This window comes from Hemiscyllium ocellatum, chromosome 13 (assembly GCF_020745735.1).
Source record: "Hemiscyllium ocellatum isolate sHemOce1 chromosome 13, sHemOce1.pat.X.cur, whole genome shotgun sequence".
Classification (NCBI taxonomy): domain Eukaryota; kingdom Metazoa; phylum Chordata; class Chondrichthyes; order Orectolobiformes; family Hemiscylliidae; genus Hemiscyllium; species Hemiscyllium ocellatum.
Genome location: NC_083413.1, coordinates 6,107,992 through 6,122,313, shown reverse-complemented (window position 1 = coordinate 6,122,313; position 14,322 = coordinate 6,107,992). Strand labels below are relative to the sequence as shown.

General features: G+C 44.0%; 1 protein-coding gene across 3 annotated transcripts in view; it reads left to right on the top strand.

Moving 5' to 3' along the window:
• The window catches only part of gk5 (glycerol kinase 5), an 84,151-nt gene that overhangs the window by 1,105 nt on the left and 68,724 nt on the right, over positions 1-14,322 (top strand). The window lies entirely within an intron of this gene.

Genomic DNA, 14,322 nt, shown 5'->3' with positions numbered 1-14,322 from the left:
CACGATTTACAGTTGCCTAGTTAATCTCAGGGTATTTGAATTGATATTTCAAATGTAATGCAATCTTTGATAAACTAGGACAGACTATTTGTATTAATGCAGGCAGTAATTTGAAGAGAGCAGCTGTAAGTATGATATTCCTGGCTCTGTGTCAGCGAGCCGAGTAAAGTCTAATCTGCAACTATTGCAATGTGATGTGTACCTTGTGCTGGCTTTAATGTTTTTCTCTCTCAACTCAGGACCGTGACTAGAGTAGGACTGGTATACAGGATCTCTCCTCATGTTCCCTTTTTCAAAAAATAATTTCACACACTATAATTTTTGCAGCTGCAAGTCCCCTTATTTCTGTGGCCAGTAAAGAAATTTCCTGACTCATCGAATTATGGAATGCAGTGCAGAAGGAGGCCATTTGGCCCATCATGGCTGTGCTGGAATGAACTCACAAATGAGAAGTTTTCCTTTATAGAGTCACAGATGTACAGCATGGAAACAGACCCTTCAGTCCATACCAACCAGATATCCCAACCCAATCTAATTCCACCTGCCAGCACCTGGCCCATAACCCTCCAAACCCTTCCTATTCATATACCCATCCAAATGCCTCTTAAATGTTGCAATTATACCAGCCTCCACCACTTCCTCTGGCAGCTCATTCCACACATGTACCACCCTCTGCATGAAAACGTTGCCCCGTAGGTTTCTTTTATATCTTTCCCCGCTCACTCAAAACCTATGCCCTCTAGTTCTGCACTCCCCCAACCCAGGGAAAAGAGTTTGCCTGTGTACCCTATCTACGCCTCTCATAATTTTGTAAACCTCTACAAGGTCACCTCGCAGCCTCCAAAACTCCAGGGAAAACAGCCCCAGCCTGTTAAGCCCCTCCCTGTAGCTCAAATCCTCTGACCCTGGCAACATCATTGTAAATCTTTTCTGAATCCTTTCAAGTTTCACAAAGTCCTTCTGATAGGACACAATATTCCTGTACAGCCACAACATGACCTCCCAACTCCTGTACTCATTATTCTGACGAATCAAGGAAAGCATACCAAATGCCACCTTCACTATCCTATCTGCCTGCGATTCCACTTTCAAGGAGCTATGAACCTGCGCTCCAAGGTCTCTTTGTTCAGCAACACTCCCTATGACCTGACCATTAAGTGTATAAATCCTGCTAAGATTTGCTTTCCCAAAATGCAGCACCTCACATTTATCTGAATTAAACTCCATCTGCCACTTCTCAGTCCATTGGCCCATCTGGTCCAGATCCTGTTATAATCTGAGGTAACCCTCTTCACTGTCCACTACACCTCCAATTTTGGTCTCTCCTGCAAACTTACTAACTGTAGCTCTTATGCTCACATCCAAATCAGTTATGTAAATGACAAAAAGTAGAGGGCCCAGCATCGATCCTTGTGGCACTCCACTGGTCACAGGCCTCCCGTCTGAAAAACAACCCTCCACCACCACCACCCTCTGTCTTCTACCTTTTGAGCCAGTTCTGTATCCTAATGGCTAGTTCTCCCTGTATTCCATGAGATCTAACCTTGCTAATCAGTTCCATGGGCAACCTTGTCGAACGCCTTACTGAAGTCCATATAGATCACACCCACGCGCACAGACTATCCCTAATCAGTCCTTGCCTTTCCAAATACATGTACATCCTGTCCCTCAGGATTCCCTCCAACAACTTACCCACCACTAACGTCACACTGGTCTATAGTTTCCTGGCTTGTCCTTACCACCCTTCTTAAACAGTGGCCAACCTCCAGTCTTCTGACACCTCACCTGTGACCATTGTTGATACAAATATCTCACAAGAGGCCCAGCAATCACTTCTCTAACTTCCCACAGAGTTCTCTGGTACACTTGATCAGGTCCTGGGGATTTAGAGTCATAGAAATATACAGCATGGAAACAGACCCTTCGGCTATCCACCTTTACCCATTTCAAGACATCCAGCACTTGCTCCTCTGTAATATGGACATTTTGCAAGATGTCACCATCTATTTCCCTACAGTCTATATCTTCCATATCCTTTTCCACAGTAAATACTGATGCAAAATACTCATTTAGTATCTTCACCCATTTTCTGCGGCTCCACACACAGGCCACCTTGCTGATCTTTGAGGGGTCCTATTCTCTCCCTAGTTACCCTTTTGTCCTTTTATGTATTTGTAAAAGCTCATTGGATTCTCCTTAATTCTATTTGCCAAAGCTATCATGTCCCCGTTTTGCCCTCCTGATTTCCCTCTTAAGTATACTCCTACTTCCTTTATACTCTTCTAAGGATTCAGTCGATCTATCCTGTCTACACCTGACATTTGCTTCCTTCTTTTTCTTAACCAAACCCTCAATTTCTTTAGTCATCCAGCTTTCCCTACACCTACCAGCCTTTCCTTTCACCCCAACAAGAATATACTTTCTCTGGATTCTCGTTATCTCATTTCTGAAGGCTTCCATTTTCCAGCCGTCCCTTTACCTGCGAACATCTGCCTCCAATCAGCTTTTGAAAGTTTTTGCCTAATACCGTCAAATTTGGCCTTTCTCCAATTTAGAACTTCAACTTTTAGATCTGGTCTATCCTTTTCCATCACTATTTTAAATCTAATAGAATTATGGTTACTGGCCCCAAAGTGCTCCCCCACTGACACCTCAGTCACCTGCCCTGCCTTATTTCCCAAGAGTAGGTCAAGTTTTGCACCTTCTCTAGTAGGTACATCCACATACTGAATCAGAAAATTGTCTTGTACACACTTAATAAATTCCTCTCCATCTAAACCCTTAACACGATGGCAGTCCCAGTCTGTGTTTGGAAAGTCAAAGTACCCGACCATAGCCACCCTATTATTCTTACAGATAGCCGAGATCTCCTTACAAGTTTGTTTCTCAATTTCCCTCTGACTATTTGGAGTCTATAATATAATCCCAATAAGGTGATCATCCCTTTCTTAGTTCTGAGTTCCACCCAAATAACGTCCCTGGATGTATTTCCAGGAATATCCTTCCTCAGCACAGCTGTAATGCTATCCCTTATCAAAAATGCCACTCCCCCTCCTCTCTCGCCTCCCTTTCTATCCTTCCTGTAGCATTTGTATCCTGGAACATTAAGCTGCCAGTCCTGCCCATCCCTGAGCCATGTTTCCATAATTGCTATGACATCCCGGTCCCATGTTCTTAACCATGCCCTGAGTTCATCTGCCTTCCCTGTTAGGCCCCTTGCATTGAAATAAATGCAGTTTAATTTATTCGTCCTACCATGTCCCTGCCTGCCCTGACTGTTTGACTTGCTTCTGTTCTCAACTGTACCAGTCTCAGATTGATCTCTTTCCTCGCTATCTCCCTGGATCCCACCCCCTCCCTTTATTAGTTTAAATCCTCCCGATTATCTCCAGCAAGTTTCCCTGCCAGTGTATTAGTCCCCTTTCAATTTTGGTGCAATCCATCCTTCTTGTCACTTCTACCCCAAAAGAGATTCCAATGATCCGAAAATGTGAATCCTTCTCCCATACACCAGCTCCTCAGCCAACAGAGGAACCTCGATTATCTGAATATTGGATTATCCAGCAAGGTCCCAAAGCTCAGCGAAACTGTTATCTGGCATTCAATTATCCGGAATTTGATAAACCGAACAAAATCCTCTCCACCTGTGTAATCCAGATAATCGAGGTTCCTCTGAAATGTGGGAAAATGCCAAGTTGCTTATTTTGGAAGTGAGAACAAAAGAACAATATTATTCAGATGGAGAAAAATTTCATAAAGTTGCAACACAAAGGGACTTTTGTATGTGAAAGCTAGCACCCAGGGACAGCAGGGAATCAGGAAGGCTAATGGGGTGTTGGTCCTTTATTACAAGGAGTATAAGATGAAGGAAGACAAAATTGAAAAATCTCTCAACACCAGGTTATGTTTGAACAGGATTATTTGGGAATGTTAGCTTTTCAGAGTGCTGCTCCTTCAGGTGGTTGTGGAGTAAAAGATCATAAGACACAGAATTTATAACAAAAGTTTACAGTGTGAATCAACTGAAATGATAGATTGAAAAAGACCTAGATTGTTTAAGTCTCTCGTCTTTCAGAATAACTATGCTGGTTTCAGTTCTTTCATATGTAAATTCCAGAATTTTTTTGAAAGTTACATTCTCAAGTGAACTTTAACAATTGGTGCCATGTCAACTCAGATAATGTATTGAAGGTGTGAGGTTAAAGTCTGTCTGTCTGTCTGTGCCCCAATGGTCAGACTGATTCTATTTCTGCAAAAGGGATTTACAGAATCTTACATGGATTCATGCAGCTTTTGAACAAAATAAAATGTAATTCTGCAAGTATAAATTCACCCCACAAAGTTGTCTGTGCACGCATGTGGGTTTGTGTGTGTATTGGGGGTGGGGGGGGTGCTGGTTTGCGAGTGTGTCTGTGTCTGTGTGTAAAGGGGTGTAAGCCTGTGAGAGGATGCATGTGTGACTGAGTGTGCAGTTTGTGGGCTGAGAGAGAGCTTGCATATGAGTCTGCAGGAGTGTGTAGCAACCATTCTCCAAGGCGGACTGTTTGTGGGGTGAATTTGTACTGCAGGATTACAGTTTATTTTGCTCAAAAACTGCATGGATCTGTGTAAGATTATGTAAATCCCTGTTTTAGAGAGATTCAGTTTGAACGTTGGAGTACAGAGAGATTGACTTTAAGCTCACATCTTCAATGCATTATCAGCTGATGTGGCACCTATTGTTGAAGTTTATTTGAAAATGTAACTTCATAAAAAAGTTCTGGGATTTATATCATGGTCCAGCATGGTCATTGTGAAAGATGAGAGAATTCACAAACTACCCAGTTCTTTTTCAATGAATAATTTCAGTTACATAGAACACAGAACACAGAAAGATACAGCGCAGTACAGGCCCTTCGGCCCTCGATGTTGCGCCGACCGAATCCTACCTAACCTACACTAGCCCAATAACTTCCAAATGCCTATCCAATGCCCGCTTAAATGACCATAAAGAAGGAGAGTTCACCACTGCTACTGGCAGGGCATTCCATGAACACTCAACCCACTGTGTAAAGAATCTACCCCTAACATCTGTCCTATACCTACCACCCCTTAATTTAAAGCTGTGTCCCCTAGTAACACCTGACTCCATTAGCGGTAAAAGGTTCTCAGTGTCGACCCTATCTAAACCCCTAATCATCTTATACACCTCTATCAAATCTCCCCTAAACCTTCTCTTCTCCAATGAGAACAGCCCCAAGTGCCTCAGCCTTTCCTCATAAGATTTTCCTACCATGCCAGGCAACATCCTGGTAAACCTCCTCTGCACTCGTTCCAATGCCTCCACATCCTTCCTATAGTATGGCGACCAAAACTGCACACAATACTCCAGATGAGGCCGCACCAGAGTCTTATACAGTTACATTCGGTGTTTTATGATCTTATACTCCACAGCCACCTGACGAAGGAGCAGCGCTCTGAAAGCTAATGCTTCCACATAAACCTGTTTGACTATAACCTGGTGTTGTGATTTTTTTTTAAAACTTTGTCCACCCCACTCTAACACCAGCAGCTCCATATCATGTATATGGAGGTTTTACTGCAACCGTAGAAGGTGCCAATGAGACCACATCTGGAATCCTGTGGGCAGTTATAGCACTTTATTAAAGGAAAGAGATCATTGCATTGGAGGTAGCTTAGAGAAAGTTCACTAGATGATCCCTGATTGTCTTATGAGCATAAGTTAAAATGATTGGGACTCCACTCACTAGAGTTAAGAATGCAAAGCGATCTCTTTGAAACTCACAGGTTTCTTAAGGGGCAGTGTCCTTGTATATATTTAATGCTATGATTGATAGATTCTTGATCAGTTGGGAAATCAAGGGCTATGTGGAAAAGTCAGGAAAGTGGAGTTGAGGAATGTCGGATCGGCTGTGATCCTCCTGAATGGTGGAACAGTCCAGTAGAAATCGGAGAGTTGGGATGAGGAGGATGTTTTCAGGACGGTGGGGTGCTGCCAGAGGGATCATTGGGGTCGCTGTTATTTACAATGTCAATGAATGATTTGGCTGAGGAATGGACTACAGCCAAGCCTGCAGGTGACACGCAATTAGCTGAAAAGGTGGGTTGTGAAGGGGATACATACAGTTTAGAGAGATGTTTATTGGTTAATTAAGTGGACAAAAAGTTGACAAATGGGCTATATTTGTAGAATCCCTACAGTTTGGAAGCAGGCCATTTGGCCCAACAAATCCACACTGACCCTTCAAAAAGCATCCCACCCAGACCCAACTACCCTACCCCTGTAACCCTATATTTCCCATCGCTAATCCACACAACCTGCACACCTTTAGACTGTGGGAGGAAACCCACACAGACACAAGAACATTCAAACTCCATGTGGATAGGTGTCCGAGGCTAGAATCGAACCCAGGTCCCTGGTGCTGTGAGGCAACTGTGCTAACCACTGAACTACCATGCTGCCCCCAAGTGTGAGGTTATGCACTTTAGCAGGAAAAGTACAAGAGCTGAATTATATATTATGTCAATGGAGAAATCCGCAGAACAGTGGGATTTGGGATCCTTGTCTGTGCATCGCAAAATACTAATGTCCAAGTTCACCTGATAATAGTTGGAATGCAGTGAACATCTTTGGTCTGCTTATAAGAAAGAAATACTGGAGATGATTCAGGAAAGCTTCATTAGGTTAACACTGGGTATGGAGGGATTGTCTTATTTGAAACCTGGAATAGGAGAAGGCCAAATAATCACCTTGAATCTCCTCCACCATTCAATCATCTACCTGCGTCTCCCCAAACCCTTTTGGTCCCTTTAACTCAACAGCCTATACTGGTCGTCTGCTTGAAAGCATTCACTGTTTTGGCCTCCATTTCCTTCTGTGGTAGTCCACAGGTCACATCCTGACGATGAAAGGACTTTGTTCTGATCAGGATGTGATAAGCCCAGAGTTGTAAATGGGGAGACCATGGCCAACAGACATAAACCTGGTGCAATGATTTGTTCGGGTCATGAAGTGTCTCAAGGTTCAGCTTAATTTGTCAAAGTACAAACTTTTCCACAAACTCACTGCAAAGGATGGTCATTGGATTTGAGATTCAGAAGTATTAACTTGACCTTGTAACAAATGCCTTGCTTTATTCTCTATCAGGATGTGTGTGTCACTGGCTGGATCAGCATTGATGAACCATTCTCAATCGCTGTTCAGGTGGTGCTTCTGCACTGTTGTGTAAAATCATGAGAAGCAGGCCATTCACCTCATTTTGTCCCTTCTGCCATTCAGTGAGCTGGTGGGTGATTTGATAATCCTCAACTCCACGTTTCTGCCTTTTCCCTATAACTCTTGATTCCTTACATGGTTAAAGATCACTAACTCAGCCTTGAATATAGTTAATGACAATGCCTTGACATCCCACAGTTCACTACTTGGATAGTATTGAAGGGCCAGCAGATAAACTTATCTCATTTGCCATGTTTCTATGGATTTTAATTGTCAACTTCATTTGTATTTTTTTTAAACTTGACAGCTGACCATTAAGCTAATTTCCAGAGGGTCACTTGATTCACTACCCATGATGGGGAGGTTGCAGAAGGACCTTGACATGTGGGCAAAAAAGTAGCAGATGGATTAGAATCTGGGAAAACGTGAGATTGTGCACTTTGGTCAGAAGGATAGTGGCATACCCCGATGTATTACTGTATCCTGCGCCCTGTTCTGTTACCCTGATGTATTACTGTATCCTGCGCCCTGTTCTGTTACCCTGATGTATTACTGTATCCTGCGCCCTGTTCTGTTACCCTGATGTATTACTGTATCCTGCGCCCTGTTCTGTTACCCTGATGTATTACTGTATCCTGCGCCCTGTTCTGTTACCCTGATGTATTACTGTATCCTGCGCCCTGTTCTGTTACCCTGATGTATTGCTGTATCCTGCGCCCTGTTCTGTTACCCTGATGTATTGCTGTATCCTGCGCCCTGTTCTGTTACCCTGATGTAATGCTGTATCCTGCGCCCTGTTCTGTTACCCTGATGTAATGCTGTATCCTGCGCCCTGTTCTGTTACCCTGATGTAATGCTGTATCCTGCGCCCTGTTCTGTTACCCTGATGTAATGCTGTATCCTGCGCCCTGTTCTGTTACCCTGATGTAATGCTGTATCCTGCGCCCTGTTCTGTTACCCTGATGTAATGCTGTATCCTGCGCCCTGTTCTGTTACCCTGATGTAATGCTGTATCCTGCGCCCTGTTCTGTTACCCTGATGTAATGCTGTATCCTGCGCCCTGTTCTGTTACCCTGATGTAATGCTGTATCCTGCGCCCTGTTCTGTTACCCTGATGTAATGCTGTATCCTGCGCCCTGTTCTGTTACCCTGATGTAATGCTGTATCCTGCGCCCTGTTCTGTTACCCTGATGTAATGCTGTATCCTGCGCCCTGTTCTGTTACCCTGATGTAATGCTGTATCCTGCGCCCTGTTCTGTTACCCTGATGTAATGCTGTATCCTGCGCCCTGTTCTGTTACCCTGATGTAATGCTGTATCCTGCGCCCTGTTCTGTTACCCTGATGTAATGCTGTATCCTGCGCCCTGTTCTGTTACCCTGATGTAATGCTGTATCCTGCGCCCTGTTCTGTTACCCTGATGTAATGCTGTATCCTGCGCCCTGTTCTGTTACCCTGAAGTAATGCTGTATCCTGCGCCCTGTTCTGTTACCCTGAAGTAATGCTGTATCCTGCGCCCTGTTCTGTTACCCTGAAGTAATGCTGTATCCTGCGCCCTGTTCTGTTACCCTGAAGTAATGCTGTATCCTGCGCCCTGTTCTGTTACCCTGAAGTAATGCTGTATCCTGCGCCCTGTTCTGTTACCCTGAAGTAATGCTGTATCCTGCGCCCTGTTCTGTTACCCTGAAGTAATGCTGTATCCTGCGCCCTGTTCTGTTACCCTGAAGTAATGCTGTATCCTGCGCCCTGTTCTGTTACCCTGAAGTAATGCTGTATCCTGCGCCCTGTTCTGTTACCCTGAAGTAATGCTGTATCCTGCGCCCTGTTCTGTTACCCTGAAGTAATGCTGTATCCTGCGCCCTGTTCTGTTACCCTGAAGTAATGCTGTATCCTGCGCCCTGTTCTGTTACCCTGAAGTAATGCTGTATCCTGCGCCCTGTTCTGTTACCCTGAAGTAATGCTGTATCCTGCGCCCTGTTCTGTTACCCTGAAGTAATGCTGTATCCTGCGCCCTGTTCTGTTACCCTGAAGTAATGCTGTATCCTGCGCCCTGTTCTGTTACCCTGAAGTAATGCTGTATCCTGCGCCCTGTTCTGTTACCCTGAAGTAATGCTGTATCCTGCGCCCTGTTCTGTTACCCTGAAGTAACGCTGTATCCTGCGCCCTGTTCTGTTACCCTGAAGTAACGCTGTATCCTGCGCCCTGTTCTGTTACCCTGAAGTAACGCTGTATCCTGCGCCCTGTTCTGTTACCCTGAAGTAACGCTGTATCCTGCGCCCTGTTCTGTTACCCTGAAGTAACGCTGTATCCTGCGCCCTGTTCTGTTACCCTGAAGTAACGCTGTATCCTGCGCCCTGTTCTGTTACCCTGAAGTAACGCTGTATCCTGCGCCCTGTTCTGTTACCCTGAAGTAACGCTGTATCCTGCGCCCTGTTCTGTTACCCTGAAGTAACGCTGTATCCTGCGCCCTGTTCTGTTACCCTGAAGTAACGCTGTATCCTGCGCCCTGTTCTGTTACCCTGAAGTAACGCTGTATCCTGCGCCCTGTTCTGGTACCCTGAAGTAACGCTGTATCCTGCGCCCTGTTCTGGTACCCTGAAGTAACGCTGTATCCTGCGCCCTGTTCTGGTAGCCTAATGTAACACTTTATCCTGCGCTCTGTTCTGTTACATTGATGTAAAGCTGTATTGTGCACTCTGTCCTGTTACCCTGATGTAATATGGTGTCCTGCGCCCTTGTCCTGTTGATTAGATTACTTAGTGTGGTAACAGGCCCTTTTGGACCAACAAGTCCACACCGACCCTCCGAAGCGCAACCCACCCAGACCCATTTCCCCACATTTACCCCTTCACCCTAACACTATGGGCAATTTAGCATGGCCTCTTCACCTAACCTGCACATTTTTGGTCTGTGGAAGGAAACTGGAGCACCCGGAGGAAACCCACACAGACACAGGGAGAACGTCTGTCTGCAAACTGAACACAGACAGGAATGAATCGGGTTGGTGGTAGGGAGGAGGGGGGTTTGGGAAAGGAGTTGGGAGTTGGGAGGGAGGTTATTGAAATTGGAGAACTCAATGTTGAGTCCTCTGGGCTGGAGAGTAGGCTGGCAGAGGACACGGTTTTGTTCTTCCAATAGGAGCTGTAGTTTGTTTTGGCAATGGAGGAGGCCAAGGGTGGTCTTGTTGGAAAGTGTGTGGTTGGGGGAATTGAAGTGTGCGGTGATTGGGAGGTCTGCACGCGCAGCTGAGATGCTTTGGTGAGCCATTCCCTAAGTTTACGGTCAGTCTCCCTGATGGAGAGAAGACCATATCGGGAGCACCTGATGCAGTGAATTAGAGCAGACTTGCTGGGCTGAATAACGTAATTCTGTTTCTACAGCCTATGGTGTCTTGTGTCTTGTTCCATCACACTGCACATTTGTAGATGGTCCACAATCACTTCCACTCTGGTATAATCTTGCGTTATGTGCATTTATACTGTTTGGAGCAATGGAAATGTGAAATGGTTGGTAACACAAACAGTCCAGAATACAGTCAGTAAAGTACGTTCACCCTGTCCAGCTGATGGCAGACATACTCCTCATTTGAGGGTCAGAAAGACCCTTTTTTTACCTGGCAAGTTGTGGCAAAATTTCATCAGGGTGGTGAGATCACTAAAAAGCTTTACGGATGTCCTTATGGATCATTGCGCATTCCCAACTTCCCAGGATTTTCATTGCCACCACTGATCCTGATCTTTCACACTTGTCTTCAGGGCAGCTCCTCAACGCATGTTGATATGGTCTCTCATGGTTTTGGGGTGATGTTCAGCAGGGAGATATCCAAGACCTGTGAAAATATCCTTCAACTTCTGTAGGATTTGTTCAGCAGTTGTTGGTTTGGTGGCCTACCAAGGGTTGCAGATCTCTTTAGTAGGTGCAGAATGACTAGTCCAAGCCTTATAATTGTTCCAGCTGGGATAAGTAGATGCTACTGAATACCTTTGAGTCCCAAATGCTCATCCTTGCAAATGCAATCTCATACAGGGATGTAATGTTAAAGACCTAACAGGTGGACATTTCCTGTCCTAAGGAGCAGCTGCATTCCACTCTGGTGCATTGTGTACCAATCAACTTGAGACTCCTCAACAAAACCTGTTCACAACCCAGGGAATGCATATACCTGGAACTTTAGATCTTCATTCTTCTCATTGCACTGGGCTGTTAGCTTCAATTGCTCTCTTGTGATCAGTAGCCATCCTTTATAACCTCACAGCTTTGGTCTTGATGACCCAGACTGCGATGCTCATGATGTCACAGATCCTGGATGTCAAGGCCATACTTGGCAGAGTGTAACAACAAGGAGCCCAACGGGTTTCAGTGAGGATCAAGAAAACCATTTCTGCCCAAAGGAGTCATACCAAAGTAAGGTGGTCAGTCATCTCAGCTCCAGGTGTCACTGTAGGAGTTCCTCGAGGTAGTGTCCTAGGCCCAACCATCTTCAGGCACTTCATCAATGACCTTCTCTCCATTGTAAGGTCGAAAGTGGGGATGTTTGCCAATGATTGCACAGTGTTCATCACCATTCGCAACTCCTCAGATACTGAAGCAGTCCATGCTCAAAATGCAAGCTCTGGCTAATATCCTGGCTTGAGCTGACAATTGGCTAGCAATATTCACACCGGACAGATACCAGGCTATGGCCATCTCCAACAAAACACAATTTTAACTGTTACCCCATGAGGTTCAATAGCGCTATCATTGTTGAATTCCCCCACTCCAGTGGCAATTAGGGATGAGCCGGAAATGCTGGTCTAGCCAGTGATGCACACCTGCCATGAATTACTTTGATTTGAAAAGAAAGGTTCAATAAAATTCCACAAATGATGAACAAAATCAGAAGTCACGTGATGCCAGGTTATAGTCCAATCGGTTTATATGAAATCACAGGCTTTCGGAATGCTGCCTCTTCATGTGAAGTGAGTTCCTCCTGATGAAGGAGGAACATTCTGAGAGCTTGTGATTTCAAATAAACCGATTGGACTAGAATCTGCTGTCATGTGACTTCAAACTTTACAAAGTTGTTTGTTTCAGCTAACCCTTAAATCTCTAGAATTGCGAGGGGGGTGTGTTTGGAACAATTGTGTGTAAACTGGGTGACAGTCAAAGTCGATTACTCTGAATGGAACTTAATGCAGTTTTATAACACATTCTATGGTTACAATATATGTACGGTTCTTTTCAAATCTGATCTTGTATGGAGTTCTCTCCACTGTTTTGTAAACTAATTTGAATTGTTTTTCAAAAAGTTTCCAAATGAGGTTGAACTCCCACTTCTGTGGGAGTTTTTGTTTAAAATAATAATGACCCTATTCATTTGCACAAATGCCTGGTCTCTTCAATCTAGATTAGAGAGATTTTATAATGGTCACCAGAGGGTCAGGATTGAGACTCTGCTAAAGGCATGTTTTAGTTTGAATGCAGTTATCAAATGTAGAGTCTTAATGACCTTGGATGAATAATTCTGACCAATAACAGTTTATGAAATACTGTGCTAATTATGCAGTTATTTTAAGAAGTGCACGGTGATTTTTTTTTTGTTACAAATCTTTCCATCTGTGATTTTTTTCCAAGACATTAAACAGATTTGTATAAGGAAATATTCGCGTCAATGTGACAAACTTAAACTAAAAAACATCACTAGCATCAGAGAAACTAAATCCAACTCTGAAAGTAAGTCTTCCAGCCTAAACATGAGAAGCATGCAGAATACCCACATTCCATTGTTCTGCTGCAAGTGCGGAATTGAGAACTACCTTTTAAAATGTTCTGTATCTTTCCTAGGCGGTGTGCACTACTGGAATACTGAAGTAAAATGCATATGCAGATTTTAATTTTTCACTGCATCCCTTAGTTTCTCCCTTATCTATCTCACTAGTTGCAGCCTCAGAAACCTCTGACAATTTGTCAAACATATTATTTCTTCCATAAATCTATAATTTGTTTCTTCATTAAGTTAATGGTAACACTGACGAAAATGGATATTACAGTGCATTCCTCCAGGAAAAGGTAGAGATCCCATTAGAGAGAGGTGAATGGTGGTGAGTTGAACCTGAGGATCACCACGCCACAGACTAGGGGAGAAGTTGAGATCGGAGTCCTCCTTGCTAACGCAGCCAGTGTGGGAATTGAACCCACGATGGTGTTGCTCTGCATCACAAATCCACCATTCAGCCAACCAAGTTAACTGACTAACCCTTTATTCTTACAGAAGGAGAAAGTGAGGTCTGCTGGAGATCAGAGCTGAAAATGTGTTGCTGGAAAAGTGCAGCAGGTCAGGCAGCAAAAATCTCCTGTTCCTTGGATGCTGCCTGACCTGCTGCACTTTTCCAGCAACACATTTTCAGCTTTATTCTTACAGAGCCAATATTGGTTAGTCTGCATACACTATGAAGTGTAAACTTGATGCAAAACACTGAAAGGTTTTGGTTTGATTTATTTATTATGACATGTTCGGAGATAGTGAGAAGTATTGCATGCTATCCAGACAAATCTTACCTTTCCATTATTACATCAGGGGAGTAGAACCCAATGCAGTACATAGTGTTGCAGCTACAGAGAAGGTGCAGAGAAAAATCAACTTAATATTTGAGAAGTCTAATTGTAAGTCTGCTGAGAAGCTGTTCTTAAATCTGCTTGTGTGTGTGTATTCAAACATTTGTATCTTCTGCCCGGGGGTGGGGATGGGGGGGAGGGAGGAGAAGAGTTTATATAACCAGGTTTGGAGGGGTCTTTGGCTCCTTTCCTTCAGCAGTGGGAGGTGTAGATGGAGTCAAGTGCAGCTTATGAGGCCAGTTTCTTGGGAACTCCCTTTTGTTTAGCTCCCAACCCCCAATCAGATTTTGCTCCCATTTTTCTTTACGTCATTGCAGTTGGTGCAGATGCACCCATGAGCTTTTTCTTAATTCTACATATCCATATTTCACAATTGCTGGTGTTCAAGTGTCAAACACTGGAAAATGAGCATTAAATGATTTACATATGTTAAAATTTTATCAGGTCTTGTTGATTGTGTTTAGTGATTTGTTAAAGTTGATTGATCTTTTAACTGATTGGTCTTTGATTTAGT